We start from the raw sequence: 15,704 nt of genomic DNA on the forward strand, positions 1-15,704 counted from the left end.
AGACAGCTCTGATCAAGGTAACAAATGATCTCCTAATGTCAATGGATTCTGGCGCTTCATCACTTTTGCTGCTGCTGGATCTTAGTGCTGCTTTTGACACAGTGCGCCACAATATCCTACTAGAACGGTTGGAAAAATGGATTGGTCTCTCAGGAGCCGTCCTCTCGTGGTTCAAATCTTACCTCTCAGATAGGACGCATTGTGTTATATATGGTGAAACGACATCTGAGCCCTTTAATGTTACCTGCGGTGTTCCGCAGGGTTCAGTGCTCGGCCCCCTACTTTTCAACATTTACATGCTTCCATTAGGTGATATTATTCGCAAGTACAATATCAGCTTCCACTGCTACGCAGACGACACTCAACTATATCTTCCGTTGGAGGAATCTTCCACACTAAACTGTGGAAATTTGGAGGCCTGTCTCACTGAGATAAAAGAGTGGATGTCACTCAATTTCTTGCGTCTTAACTCTGAAAAGACCGAAATGTTAGTCATTGGTCCTTCTAAATGCCGGGACTTATTCGCAAAAACTGCTGTGAACATTGACAAATGTCACATCACACAGAGTGACTCAGTTAAAAATTTAGGTGTCATATTTGACCCTGATCTATCCTTTGAGATGCATGTAAAGCAAATTACTAGAACTGCCTTCTTCCATCTTCGCAACATTGCTAAAATCCGTTCAATACTGTCTCAGTCTGATGCGGAAACAATAATTCATGCATTTGTTACCTCCCGTCTCGATTACTGCAATGCACTACTCTCCGGTCTCCCGAAGTCCAGAATCAAGTCTCTTCAGCTAGTACAAAATGCCGCAGCGAGGCTTTTAACTAGGACAAAAAAGTACGATCACATAACACCGATTATGGCTAACCTGCATTGGCTCCCAGTTAGCCAAAGATGTGACTTCAAAGTTCTCTTAGTATTGTACAAAATCATACATGGACTTGCTCCCTCTTATCTTTCAGATCTGATCTGCCACTATGTCCCGGTCCGAAGCCTACGATCTGAGAGTGCTGGTCTTCTGATGATCCCGAGAGCAAAGAAGTCTTCGGCTGGTTCGAGAGCGTTCTCCATCCGGGCACCGGTGCTGTGGAATGCTCTTCCCCCTGAGATTCGATCTGCAACCTCAGTGGAAATGTTTAAATCTAAACTTAAAACTCACTTCTACTCCATTGCATACGAATAACCTACTCCTCTTGTCGGTTGAAAATAGTTTGTGTAATATAGTGTAACAATCTGTGAAGCCCTTTGAGACTCTTCGTGATTTAGGGCTATACAAATAAAAATGACTTGACTTGACTTGACTTGACTTGACTGAGGAGAGACGGCCTTCACCCTAACTGGGAAGGTGCTCTCACTCTTTCTAAAAATATAGATTACTGTTTAAGCCTTCCATGACAGGGTACACTAGTGCAGGCCAGGTCACAGGTGATTAGTGAACCTGTTACCATGGGTGTGGAGTCTGTAACGCTAGAGCTAACTAGCGCTATGCTAGATTCATGCAATTCACATAGTTTTTGTAGTTTAGAGCGTTCTACTGACTGCACCATACACCCTGATTTATACTCTTCTATAGCATCTTCTTCTGCGCTTCTTACCTCTGTTTCTCCCTTGTTAGGTGAGGAGGGAGAAGAAATAACATTATTTTCTACCAATAGTCATCCTGCTACTCCACCTGTCAACAATATTCCTGTGGTATGGAATTTGGGCCGCATCTGCCGTCATGCAAGGCACAAGACCCGGGACCGGCAGTCTAATCCTGTGGTGGTTACCACTAAGGTTGCCATTAAGGTTCAAAACTCGCGAAAGGTTTCAGCTCAGTCCACAGTACGGAAGCTTGGCCTTCTTAATATTAGATCACTAGCCTCCAAAGCTTTACTTGTCAATGACCTTATTAATGAACACAATCTTAACCTTATTGGCCTTTGTGAGACCTGGTTAAAACCAAATGAGTTTGTAGTGTTAAATGAGGCTTCTCCCCCTAACTTTGTGAGTTCGCACTTGGCACGACCATGCAAAAAAGGTGGAGGTGTTGCTCTTATATCGGAAGATAGGTTGAAATTTACTTCTAATACCCCTACTAGTTTTAAAACGTTTGAAGCACTTGTTATGAGGTCCTTAATGTCAACACCAATTTATTTAGTTGTTGTGTATCGCCCACCTGGACCATACTCAAATTTTTTGGAAGAATTTTCGGAATTGTTAACAGACTTAGTAACTTATGCGGACAATGTTGTAATTATTGGTGATTTTAATGTTCACATAAACTCCCCATCAAATTCACTTGCAATTGCATTTAAGTCACTGATTGATACATTTGGTTTCAATCAAATAGTTGATGTGCCCACTAATAAAGATGGGAACACTCTAGATCTTGTCCTGACCCGTGGCGTAGTAGCCTTAAATGTTACAGTGTTACCGTATCCTAATGCCATCTCTGATCACTATTTTGTTAAATATGAGTTGCTGTTTAATGTTTACTGTGATAAGGAAAATTTAGGCTTTAGCAGTCGCAATATCCGCCCTAAAACGGTGTTAGCCTTAAAAGAATTATTACCTACGGTAACTGCAGCCTTCCCTTCGTACACTGGGTCTGTTGACTCACTTCCAAACAACTTCAATACTGCTTTGGTAAATGTTCTTGATTCTGTGGCGCCCCTAAAGTATAAATTCCGACCCAAGAAGAATACACCTTGGTTTACTGAAGAAACTAGGTTACTCAAACAAAGTTGCAGAAAAATTGAACGAAAATGGCGCACTACTAAGCTGGAGGTTTTTCGACTGGCCTGGTGTGACAGTTTGCTGAAATATAAAGTAGCTCTTGCCTCAGCTAAAGCTTCGTATTTCTCTAAGATTATTGTTGAACATGAGAATAATCCGAAATTTTTGTTTGACACAGTGGCGAAACTTACCAGACAACAACTTAACCCAAATGGTTGCACTTATTCTGCTAATGACATTATGGAATTTTTTAATAAAAAGATTCAACTAATCAGGAATGAAATTTTAAAAGAACGCTCTGTTTCCTCCTCCTATATCAAAGATGTGGAGGTGCTAGGTATGGACGGTGTCAGCGGTTGTTCAGAAACATTCTCCAGTTTCAATGATTTGTCCCTTGATAATCTAACACAGATGGTCAGTAGGGCCAAACAAACTACGTGCCTGCTTGATCCGTTTCCAGCTTCACTGGTGAAGGATCTGTTTGGGATCTTAGGACCATCAGTTTTAAATATTATTAATATATCGCTATCCTCGGGTATTGTTCCTGTAGCCTTCAAGTCTGCCGTCATTAAACCCACGCTTAAGCGACCTAACCTTGACCCAGAAAGCCTAGGTAATTATAGGCCAGTGTCAAATCTGCCATTTTTTGCGAAAGTACTTGAAAAGGTCGTTGCACAGCAGCTAAATGACTTCATGTCAGAAAATAACCTTTTTGAAACTGTCCAGTCAGCATTTAGGGCAAATCATTCTACTGAGACAGCCCTTGCTAAAGTAACCAATGATCTCCTTTTAACAATAGATTCTGGTGCCTCATCAATGTTACTGCTGCTGGATCTCAGCGCTGCTTTTGATACGGTCGACCACAACATATTATTGGTTCGTCTAGAACGCATTGGTATCTCAGGAACTGTACTCTCGTGGTTTAGGTCCTACCTGTCAGACAGGATGCAATGTGTTAACTATGGCAATCTGACCTCTAAACAATCTAATGTCCCTTGTGGTGTTCCTCAAGGCTCTGTACTTGGCCCCCTTCTTTTTAGTATTTATATGATCCCGCTTGGTGACATTATCCGCAAGTATAATATTAGTTTCCATTGCTATGCAGATGACACTCAACTGTATGTGCCACTGGATAAAACTGGACATTTAAGTTTTAGAAATCTGGAGGCCTGCCTTACTGAGATTCAAAGATGGATGTCAAATAATTTTTTATGCCTTAACCCAGAAAAAACTGAAATGTTGATTATTGGTCCAGCTCACTGTCATCAGTTGTTTTCAAACACTACCCTGAACCTAGACAAATGTAATATCACCCATAGTGACTCGGTCAAAAATCTAGGTGTTATATTTGATCCTAATCTGTCGTTTCAGTTACACGTGAAAAATATTACTAGAATAGCTTTCTACCACCTCCGTAATATTGCGAAGATTCGTTCGATGCTGTCCCAATCAGATGCAGAGATTTTAATTCATGCGTTTATTACTTCTCGGCTTTACTACTGTAATGTATTGCTTTCTGGTCTCCCGATGTCTAGCATTAAAAGTTTGCAGCTGGTTCAGAATGCGGCAGCTAGACTTTTGACTAAGACCAAAAAGTTTGAGCATATTACTCCTGTATTGGCCAACTTGCACTGGCTCCCAGTCCACTTAAGATGTGACTTTAAGGTTCTCTTATTAACATATAAATGTTTGCATGGGCTTGCACCCTCTTATCTCTCCGATTTGATTTCCCCCTATGATCCTGCACGGAGTCTGCGCTCGGAAAATGCCGGTCTACTTGTGACTCCGAGAGCCAAGAAGTCTGCGGGCTCGAGAGCGTTCTCCATCCGGGCCCCGGTGTTATGGAACGCCCTGCCTCTGGAGATAAGATCTGCAACCTCAACGGAAGTTTTTAAATCGAGGCTTAAGACACACTTCTATTCCAAAGCATATGATTGATGCCCACCTCATATTCTGTTTTGTCCTGTCTTTTTCCAACACCTGCCTGGCTGATACGAAGGAGAAGGATGATTTGGGATGGGTCAGCGGACCGGTGTCTGACCTGCAGCATGTCAACCCCTGCATTTACCAGCTGGCAGAGACGGGAGGCAGCGTCGTGGCCGTCATAGACTTTCTGGACTGGTTTGCAGGCTGGGGGCGTCGTTGATGTCATGCACTTTCCGGACATTTTCAACATCTTACCTTATGTTTACTATTATGTGTACAGTAATGCTAATTGTAATTCACCCTGGTCAATCCTGGAAGGGGGATTACCACATGTGAGGTCCTTTCTCAAGGTTTCTCTTTTCTCCTCACACTGAGGTTTTTGAGTTTTCCTTGCCTGGTTTAAGATCAGGTAATTGTGTAATTTTGTAACTGTAATCCTGTGCAGTCCTTTGAGACATTTTTGTGATTAAGGGCTATATAAATAAATTTGACTTGACTTGACTTGACATTATCAAGATCGTCACTTAATCATTTAATGCAAGAGGTATTAAAATATTTATATATATTTAAATCTGTCAATCCGTCTCCTTGTTTTAATGAAGAAAAAAACATATCTCCCAAATGTATTTTCAAGGAAAAGTTTGTTTTTTCACGCTCCTGAGAAAACTAGTTTTGCAGATGTTTTTTTTCACATGATAACATCATTTAATTATTCTGTCACTGTCTTAGCTGACTAGACAACCACAAAAGAACGCACATACCAAATAACCCACCTAGTTACCGAAGTTACGATTCAGCACAAAGTGACAAGACATCACACAAAATTAAAAAAAATACTTTATAAATCCTGATTTGTGTGTTTGCGTGCAGGGTTGGGTAGAGTTACTTTAACTTGATTACTTTCAATTACTTTTGGATTACCCCAATACCAAATATGCTAATAAAAGACAAAATAAACTAAATATGAAAAAAATTACGACTCACAACACGTGGTAAGCTTTCTCTCCTGGCTTTGATCTCTTTGATCTTCGGCAAAACTAACATAAAATGCGACAGAAACAAAATGAAAATAAATCCAAACAGCTTGCCAATATCATTTTTGCCGTTCCATGTATTCTGTTACTCCCCAAGCCTGCACAAATTTAGTAATTTTATTCATATTTAGATTATTTTGTCTTTTATTAGCATATTGAGTATTTGAGTAATCCAAAAGTAATTGAAAGTAATTAAGTTAAAGTAACCCTACCCAACCCTATTTATGTGTTCGTATGTGACTTAAAGGCTTCGAAACAGATGATTTTTGTGAAAATTTACACAGTTGCACTTTAGGCCTCCGCGAGTATCTTTTGCTAGGTTTTGTGTCAAGGCACGCCCAATAAATACCAACAAAATTAATAAAGATTTGCTTTTGAGTGTTCTGCTTAGGTTGAGTTGCTAACATCCTCTGGCGTCCGAATTGGGTATTGCAGCCACCGACCACTCCAAGCAGCCGAATCCAATCTTTTAAGGGCCCGGCAATGCCAGGCCATTTTTGCTTTTGTACACTACATTTCCTACGGTATCAACACTCGGAAGTATCTGACGTCTTTGAAAATGTGGTCTGAAGCAATTACCAATTGATAATAAGCCATACGGGCTTTCCATGGCTCAACATTTGATTCGATCATCCCCTGCAAAAATCATTTTTTTCAATAAACGTGTATTCATAAACAACTATAATTAAACTCAAATTGAACCAAGCAAAAACTCCCGTCAAGAATAGACAGTTTTTTAAATTGCAAGAATGAATTATGATGAATTTGTTCTTTTATATTATCTTCTCGCGTCCTTTTTTTCAACCTGTAACGACCAATTTCCCCGTTTACAGCATAGGATGAAAAAACCATGATTGCTTCGTATCGTTTTTGAACTTGCACCAAGATGAACAAACAATTTAGTGTCATTTATCATTTGGCGACATTGAGAACTGCTCCATTCTGAGTACAAAAACAACATGGAAAATGGATTTGCCAGCCAGCAGACTGATTCCTTTATATCAGTGCTGCCCAACTGCTGGGCCACAGACTGGTACCCTTAGACCATTTGGCACCAGGTGGCACAGAAAGAAAAATAAATTCCATTCTTTTTTGCTTACCGCTACAGTCAGAGTAATTGTAAACCGGGCTTGATTGTAAACCTGGCGTTCAAGGTTTATTCCAATATGGATTTCATTGGGTTGTGTAAGATTATGAAAATAGATTACTGAGAATGTTGTCACTATCACATGGGTTTTCTAGCTATATTAAGTTTCCTATTTAATCATCACATAATTTCTTTGGTAATCACATTATTCATTTCAGTTGTTGTAAATGCACATCATATTTATCCACATATTTAAGTGAAGTACTTACTTGCTGAATATATTCTTTCATATCAGTGACCTTTCACAGCAATGGGTTTATCGTGCTACCTTGAAGACTAATCCTGTACAGAGTTCTTGTTTTTTGCTTTGTAATGGGAGGTTGCATTCTGAGTGCCTGTAATGCTGCATGTACAACCTTTTCACTATAAAAGAGGGGCCAAAACATTCTTGCATGGCTTTTAGTGGGAGAACGGGTCTCCATCAATTGGTCCAGGGTGCACTCTGATTTTATCTTTATTTTAGAACTTTGTAATAAATGTCTTCAACTGCATTGTTTCTCACCAGATTTGCATATTTGCACATTACTGGCCACTTTACTTTAACTATTTTGCACACCCACCATTGGAAATATTCTGGTTTTTGTTTTTTACATTTTTAAATACTTGTTTAAACTGTTCATATTGTTAGTGGTTATTCATTGTCTTACTGCTGTAAAAAAATAAATTTCCCCATTGTAGGACGAATAAAGGATTATCTTATCTTTTCTTATTTTATCTTATTTTTTCAAAGTCCGAATATTTGGCCTTATCCCGGAAAAGAACATGTGGCGAGACATCCGAACGTCCTTCACCTTCATTTGCCGACCGGAAGGTAAATGCAGTTCAATGATCACGTCATAGCGACAAAGTATCGTGTAGTGTAAAGCGGATCCTGTTCTAAATCAAAACAGTTGTGCAATAAAACGGCAAGAATATTTTTAGAATTATAACTTGACCGTGCAGAAGTTATTTGAAAAAAACAACAACCATTTATTAGAGTACTTTTATTTGTTAAACAAATACTTGAGCCTGTTAATTGGGTTTGTTCCTAAGTATTTTATATATAAAGTACGGTAATAAATAAACAAACAAATAAATGAACACATGTAAATCAAGGTTTCTGCTTTGCGGGTTTTGACTATTGCGGGGCAATTTTGGAACGCAAACTGCGAAAAAGGTATTACTATACGTTATTTTACAAAGAGCAGCACTGCAGCTGGGTTCTTAGCGCGTCCGCGCCACAGTTCTGAGGTCAAGGGTTCAAATCCAGCCACCAGCCTTCCTGTGCAGAGCTTGCATGTTCTCCCCGTGCTTGCGAGAGTTTCCTCCGGGCATTCTGGTTCCCTCCCACATTCCAAAAACATGCATGTCAGGTTAACTGGCTGGTCCAAATTGTCCCTAGATGTGAATGAGCGAGTAAGTTCTCGGTCTCTGTGTGCCCTGCCACTGGCTGGCGACCAGTTCAGGTTGTCCTCTGCCCACTGCCCAAAAAAAGATGGGATGGGCTCCCCCGCGACCCTACTGAAGATAAGCTGTGCAGATGATGGATGGATTTTACAAAGATCATAAACAATCTAGTGGGCATGGAAGAATTGGCAATGATAGAAAGATCGATTGCTGCAGTTCGAGGATTAACGGAATCCCTACCTCGAGAAAATTTAAAGAAAGATATCAGTCCACAGAGACCACACAACGCCAGCAGTCCCTTAATTTGGTGGATTTGTATTTGGGATCACTTGCCACACTGCCACACTCAATTATTGCACATTATTACACAGTGGATTTACCATTATAATGTGGTTGTTCTCATTATTTAAGTTTTTTTTTTATTATTAATGTTCTCATTCTTATTACAGTTATTATTATTGTTATTCCTGTTGATATAGAAAAAGTACAAAGATGTTTACTGCTGACATTAGTCAGGCCATTAAAATCTTGTCAGACATTAAACCGGTTTGTGTAACAATAAAGGTGGAGAAGGACTGCTTTCGAGGGATGTCCGTTGTTCCTTGAAGATACAAATTGCAAATAGCCATCATTTATCAAAACTATCCAGAATATTTTGTCTGTTGTCCTCATGCTTTAAGTTTTAAGCAAGCAAATTTCATTGTTTAAAACACTCCAAAATGTTTCTTTTTAACAAAGAGGTAGAAAAGTGTCAGCGAAAGCCTGCATACATACAATAACACTGACTGTAATTCTCACTTTCATTGAACAAAAAGCTATTTGTGCTTATACTTAATGTTTAGCTTAGTCAAAAAGAGATGGGCTCCAAATGTGAGATGAGTGTATTGTACAATGGTTGATAAATGATGGTAGCTTTCTTCGTTAGGTAGTTATGGTTCTTAATTGAGTTGTTAGATCTCTATATCATATGAGGGTGCTTTGATTGCAACCCACAAACTGGGTTGGACACACCAACAAACTGACTGGTGGCCAGTCATGCACCTGCATCTCTGAGCACGAAAAAAACGTTAAATGAAAAAATGTGCTTGGCGATTGTCCAGTCAAAGTTGACTGATTTAGAATGTACAAGTAAAATTCATTCATATGAACTACAAAACTAAAGGTAGATTTAGAAATGTGACCGTCATGCCAAGCACTCATTTGTATTTGTTTATTTATTTTTTTTGCATTACCATTCTGGTTCATGGAAAAAGGAGTAAAAAGTGCAATTAGACAGATGTGACTGTACAATATGCATCACCCCTGGGGAGTTCGCGGCCTACAGTAACTCAACACATAATGTATCATATTAATTAGACGGTGCGATGTTTACTGCCTACAAAAAGGGGATAAGAAAATACACCAGTACACTCATACACAAAATTATTTGCATAAATAATTTTTACCGTTGGCAAACGCAATAGAGCTTAGTCTTTTATTCTTGCTTTTCGAAGACACAGCAAAACCGGCCCATAATCTGACAAATAAGCCTTTGCCAATAGATTCTATGAACCAGAAACAAACACACTCTTGTTAGAGGAATTCCCCAGCTAAGATCCATTGCAAAATAAGTGTTAAGCATGGAAGGATGGATGGATGAATGGATAGATGGATGGGGTGACAGATGGATGGATAGATGGATGGATTGAAGGACGGTCAGGCTGTCGATCATCTGCACACACTTGCGAAAATAAATGTGCATGATACTCATTGGAAACAATTTAGACGAAAATGGCTTCCTGGACGGCATAGCCATTTTGCATTCTGCTTTTTAAGGGGTTCTTCTTGGCATGCAAATCAATTAGTTGGCAAAGCCGCAATTGGGATTCTGCACATAGACGACTGATCAGCTTGCACCGAGATTCACGGTACGAGTCGATCAAAGGTAATTCACTATGAAATATCCAGAGTAACGCTTCAGTGGGCGCGTCTGGCCCCACACCATTCATTTTGTTTAGTTGGCCCAATGTGGCAATCAGAATGAATTAACATGACAATTTTATTTCTGAAAAGGCTTAGACCAGGCTATTTTTACTGATGAATTTCAATAAGGGCTTGACAAAAGGTCTTTTGAAAATGTCCGTCCCTCTCCAATTCCACTTGACCTTCAGGTATCTGTGTCTAGTCTGCGTAGGGATATGGGCATTGTAAATGTGCCCATCAAGCATAATCCTTTTTTATTGGCTTCCAGATCTTCATTAGCCAGGGCTTGAGTAGGTAAGCAAGAAGTCAAGCCGGTGAAAAGGTCTGAATGGATGCCCATTATGGGAATGTATTGTCAAAGCTGCTTCCACAGAACCTGATCATGATTCATCTGCAGTTCGATGTATTGACATGTGTTTATTCCCTTCAGCACCTTCTGTATATTACTGGCAATGTAAAAAATATGTATTCAATTAAATAATCCTAATAATTTAAATACATATTTAATAATAACAAAAGTAATTAGTGGAAGTGGCTTCAGGTATATTTAAATTTTTCCATTTTTGTAAATTCAAATTTTCGCCATAAAGTGACCCCTACGTTATCATAGTCAATGGGTACCAGGACCTCCCTCGAAAAGTGAAAAACAGTGAAGTAACGTCACACCTTCACCAGTCAAGCTTACCTTGATATGATGTCTTTACCGGCTGAGTGTATATTGTATGATTGTGAAAAAATAAAAACTTTAGTTTTAAAAATTAAAAGCAGAGAACACAGAATTGCAGTTGAATTAATGGTCTTTATTGTCAATATACAAAAGTACAACAAAATTGGAGGGCTTCTTCTCTCAGTGCAAGAAAATGTTTTACAGAGTGGCTGAGTAGCTGCTTGCAGGCATTGGGTATCCTCGGATTAATCGAGGTTTCTGTGATTTTTAAAGGACAAATGTAGCGTTTTCCATGAGTTTGAGCTTCAGGCCATCTGTTTCATGGGCAATGGATCTGGCGTTGGTAAGATACAGGCTTGCAGGAGTGGCTTAAGAGAGTTGTCAGTGTACCCATAGCAGTCGTCTGGACATGCATACTCGCTGCCTTCTCTCCTAACAATCTACAGAGCACCCACTGGTGATCATTTCTTTGCGCTCTTCTGACCTTCCTCAGAGTCCGATTACATTTATGCATTTCTTTTCAATATAACGAGCCGCTAGAAGCTAGCTATAGCCGTGCATTTGCAGTGTGTTTTGGGTGGAGACATTGAGTTGTGCACCCACCCGCCCCAACTGACAGAATACACCAGCCTATCACAGAGGCACAGATACAGTCACGCCGACCCAACACACAAAGCCCTCTTTCACGGGCCCCAGTGATAACATTTGCTGTGTGCTATCTGCTGCAGAACATAATGCACGATATGTTTAAATCATTGAAAATAAAGACAATTCAATTCAAAATCCGCAAAACAGTAAGCCAGAAAATAACGCAGGCGTGAAGTAGCGAAGGGTTTCTGTATATAGTTTTGTGAAATCCCTCGCTGTATTGTAGTTTACATTTTGCGGTTTTTCTACTTCGCAGATTTTCATCGTGCATGGTCTCCTGCATTTTGATTGGTCAACCAGTTGCCCTCCCCTTTCTGCCTGTGTATGCTTGTGCGTCAATATCAATGCAGTCTAAGATGTACACTACGTTAAACAGTTTAACAAACCTGCAACACAAACGCTAAAATCTTTTTCAATTTCTCCCCAAAAAACCATCATGTCAACAATATGGTGTGGACCCACAAAAGCACCAAAAGGCAGAGGAAAATTCTTTCTATCGCCAACAAAGTTGGACTACTCGACATACTAAAGGAAGGTAAAATAGTTTTACGCCTCAAATCAGAGGTAAGTAGTAACGCAGTACATTTACTAGTGTAAGTTTTGGGACGATTTGTACTAAATCCCCATAATTTTTACTTTTACTTGAGTAAATTTGTGAAGAAGAAATGGTACTCTTACTCCGCTACATAAGGCAACATTGAAGTTGTTACTTCGTCACTTAATACATCCCCTCCAATTTGCGCCTGTCTGTTTTTTGCATTTATCATGACGGGCTCTATCATGTTTCACCAATCAAACGTAGCATTCTCATCATGTGACCATATTAAACTTTAGCGGGGGGAAAAGTTGTTTACGGATGTAACAGATCGAAAATGACATTTAACAATACATATCCTAAAGACACCATCTATATTTATCTATTTTTCTTAAAAGGCAAGAAGTTACTTTATAAACTTCCCTACTCTTAGAGCTTCACTATCCACTTTTTCTCACGATCCAATCATTAAAACAAAAGAACAGAAGGCCAAAGGCCGAGAGGTCTCCAAGCTTTTCAGAAAGCGGGCTATTTTTGCTAAGCTGAATAGGTGTGAGGGCGGACTATTCAGCTTGGCATTCTTTGAACAGTCTTTACTAATTTTACCCTCCATCAAAGGTTTGCAGTGCTTGACCCCGTAGCACGCCTTTGTCGTGTTTTCATTTGACTAGCAGGGTTTCTTGAAAAGCGCTGCTGAGATTATTATATTCTTTGGAAGCCACAGTCTCTTGGCAATTTATGCAGGCACAGTTGTTTCGGATTTTAGTAAAAAAATACTCCAATTTCCAGTTGTCATGGAAGCGGAGGCCCTCACAGTCAACCTTCGTTTTTATTTACAGTTACCATGTCAAAGTAGGGTGGATCAAATTTATGCTGTACCGCGGCTATCAATACTTCGATCATGGCCATAACTGGCCTCCTGGCTGGATTTTGGATAGCCTGGCCTAAAGCGTTGCAGCTCTTCGACAGAGCCAAATTCTCCTCATGAGTATTCTGCGCAAACAATGTGTTTTCAACAACCCCGCTTGCGTCCAAGTGCCTATACTCATTTCGTGTTTGGTAGCAAAGGAAGTCATTTTAGCCTTAATCACGTGAAAGCATGTCATGTCACACCCGGGGAGGAAAGAACCTTCTTAATTAGCTTCAGGCGGTAAGAAAAACAAAGAAGAACAAGAGCAACAACGAGAGATCAGTTTTATCCTTGCGCTCCTACATCATTGCCAGTTGTGTTACATATTTGGCTCACATCCTGCAAAGCACTATATGTCGATGGCCCAAAAAGAGGGAGCGGCAAAAAGGAAGAAACAAGCGGAGTGAGACACAGAGAAGAGAGGACAAGGAAAACAGAGGACAGGTTGAAGAAGAAAGTAACTACACCATATTAAGGCATTGTTCTCCGTAGGTCAGCATTGCAGGTTGCACAGGTTAGCAAGGGCTGTCCAGTCCAAGGTCTCAAATTGGCTTATTCCACTTTAAGTCGCCCCTCCAGGCGTGACAGATCTTCATTCTCGTCCTTCAGAAGACTCAAACTATCAGCCTTGCACTTCACTCCACATTTACGCAAGCATACAACATGATTTCTTTTTTGTATGCTGGAAACTTCCACAATGGAATAGGATTTTCCCCCTTATACTTTAATTCATGACATTTTAATATCAACTAACCTGACCAATTTAAAGATGAGCTTGGTTCACAGAGTGTACTCTTTGCCAAACCTTCAAAACAGGTACTTGAGAATGCATGAATGCAGTATACAGCATGCACTGACATGGTTGCATTTCTATTAATTATCTGTTGGAACTTGCACAGCAACTATGATAAGTGTTACAAGCACTCCTCATTATTTACCAACATTATGTCAGAGTGCATAATAAAGGAGCAATACTGTCTAATTTAGGCCCATTCACAACGCATTAGAGGGATTGTATTATTTTTAGACTTAGAATTATCTATATTGTCGTTGATAACACATCAGTGAACATTATTTACAACAACATTACACGTGGCACTCCTTGATAAATACTTAATAAACACATTAAAAAGAAAAATAATATAAATAAGAATGTTGAGATGAACTGGGAAAATATTTACAAGTTAGTTATTGGAGACTGGCCTAGACTGTACAAGCATCAGAACAATCGAAAAATGACATTGAGCAGCAACATATTTCCAAAAGAAGTTGAAAAATAAGATATGAATACTCGTTTTTTTGTACTATATATATATATATATATATATATATATATATATATATATATATATATATATATATATATATATATATATATATATATATATATATATATATATATATATGTGTGTGTATATATATATATATATATATATATATATATATATATATATATATATATATATATATATATATATATATATATATATATATATGTGTGTTTTTTCACAGTCTTGTGCGCTTGTTTAGGGCGGTGATGGCAATGGGGAAAGAAACTGTCTCTGAAACTGTTAGTACTTGTCTTTAGGAACCTGAGTGTCTACGAGAAGGCAGCAGCTCAAAGAAGTGGTGGCCGGGGTGAGAGCTCTATAATGTTTTTGGCTATACAGCGGCATCACAGTTCTTCCAACTGGGTAGGAAGAAGCTAATGATTTTCGAGGTTGTGTTGATGACTCCATATAAGGATTTTTTTGTCTGCTACCAAGCTCATAGCATACCATACCATGATGCTAAATGGCAGAAACATAATGATATCTTACCCGCAATGGTGATGGCTTTTCTCATAAGCTAAGACAGTTTTTTGTAGAAAAACATGCCTCTCCTAAGCAAATCTCCCACGGGCATTCTGCGCTGGTTCAGTGGTGCATTTAAAGACCAGACACACAGTTGGAACTTTCAATAATAACAAATTCTGGAGTCTGAATTTTTGTCTGTTTTTCAGTTATGTTCCACATGTTAGACATCTACAGTAAATTCTCCTTTAAAATGATGGTTTTAAGATGAGTTTCATTTAACGAATGCTAATCTTATCATTAAAATGCAAGAAGGGTTTAAAAAGAACAATCTCACGCTTGTTTGTTCCCAGCCGTTATCCCAACACTGGAGGGTGCGCTGTTTCAAGTGCAGCATCTGAGTGCTGAAATTCTCACAGACGAATGATTGGAGCAACATACTACATTGACTTGACTGAGTCTTTAGGGAGGTATTGACATTTTAAAAGCTCCACAAATTTAATTTGGCAGGATGTGATTTCACCGAGTACATATGGTAGCAAGTGTGTATTTATGTTCATGTTTGCACTTCTTGTAAGAAGCACTTAAGAGTGGTACTACCTTTTGTGTCTTCACATTCCTCCAGTAATGGTGAGGCCTTACATGGAAGGTGCCAAGCAACTCATTATAGAAGCAGCTGATGATGACAATGACACAGTCAAGCATCATTGAATAATGTGGGTTGAGGAACTGAAATTAGGACATGCATTTGTCCCTAAAGCACTTTGCTATGCTCGCCTCCTCCTGAAATTATCATCGCCTCAGAATTAATCAATAAATAAAATCCTTTTTTTTGTTCAGAACTAAAAGTGTTGTGCACGCCTTATCAAAACTCGAGCTGGCATAACCACTAAATGTAAATCATTATCAATAAAAGTGATGCAGGTCTGACATTAAGGCTCAATCCGATTACAACCCTGTTCCCAAATCTT

Source organism: Urocampus carinirostris, chromosome 3, assembly GCF_059441175.1.
Source record: "Urocampus carinirostris isolate Australia breed hairy pipefish chromosome 3, RoL_Ucar_1.0, whole genome shotgun sequence".
NCBI lineage: Eukaryota > Metazoa > Chordata > Actinopteri > Syngnathiformes > Syngnathidae > Urocampus > Urocampus carinirostris.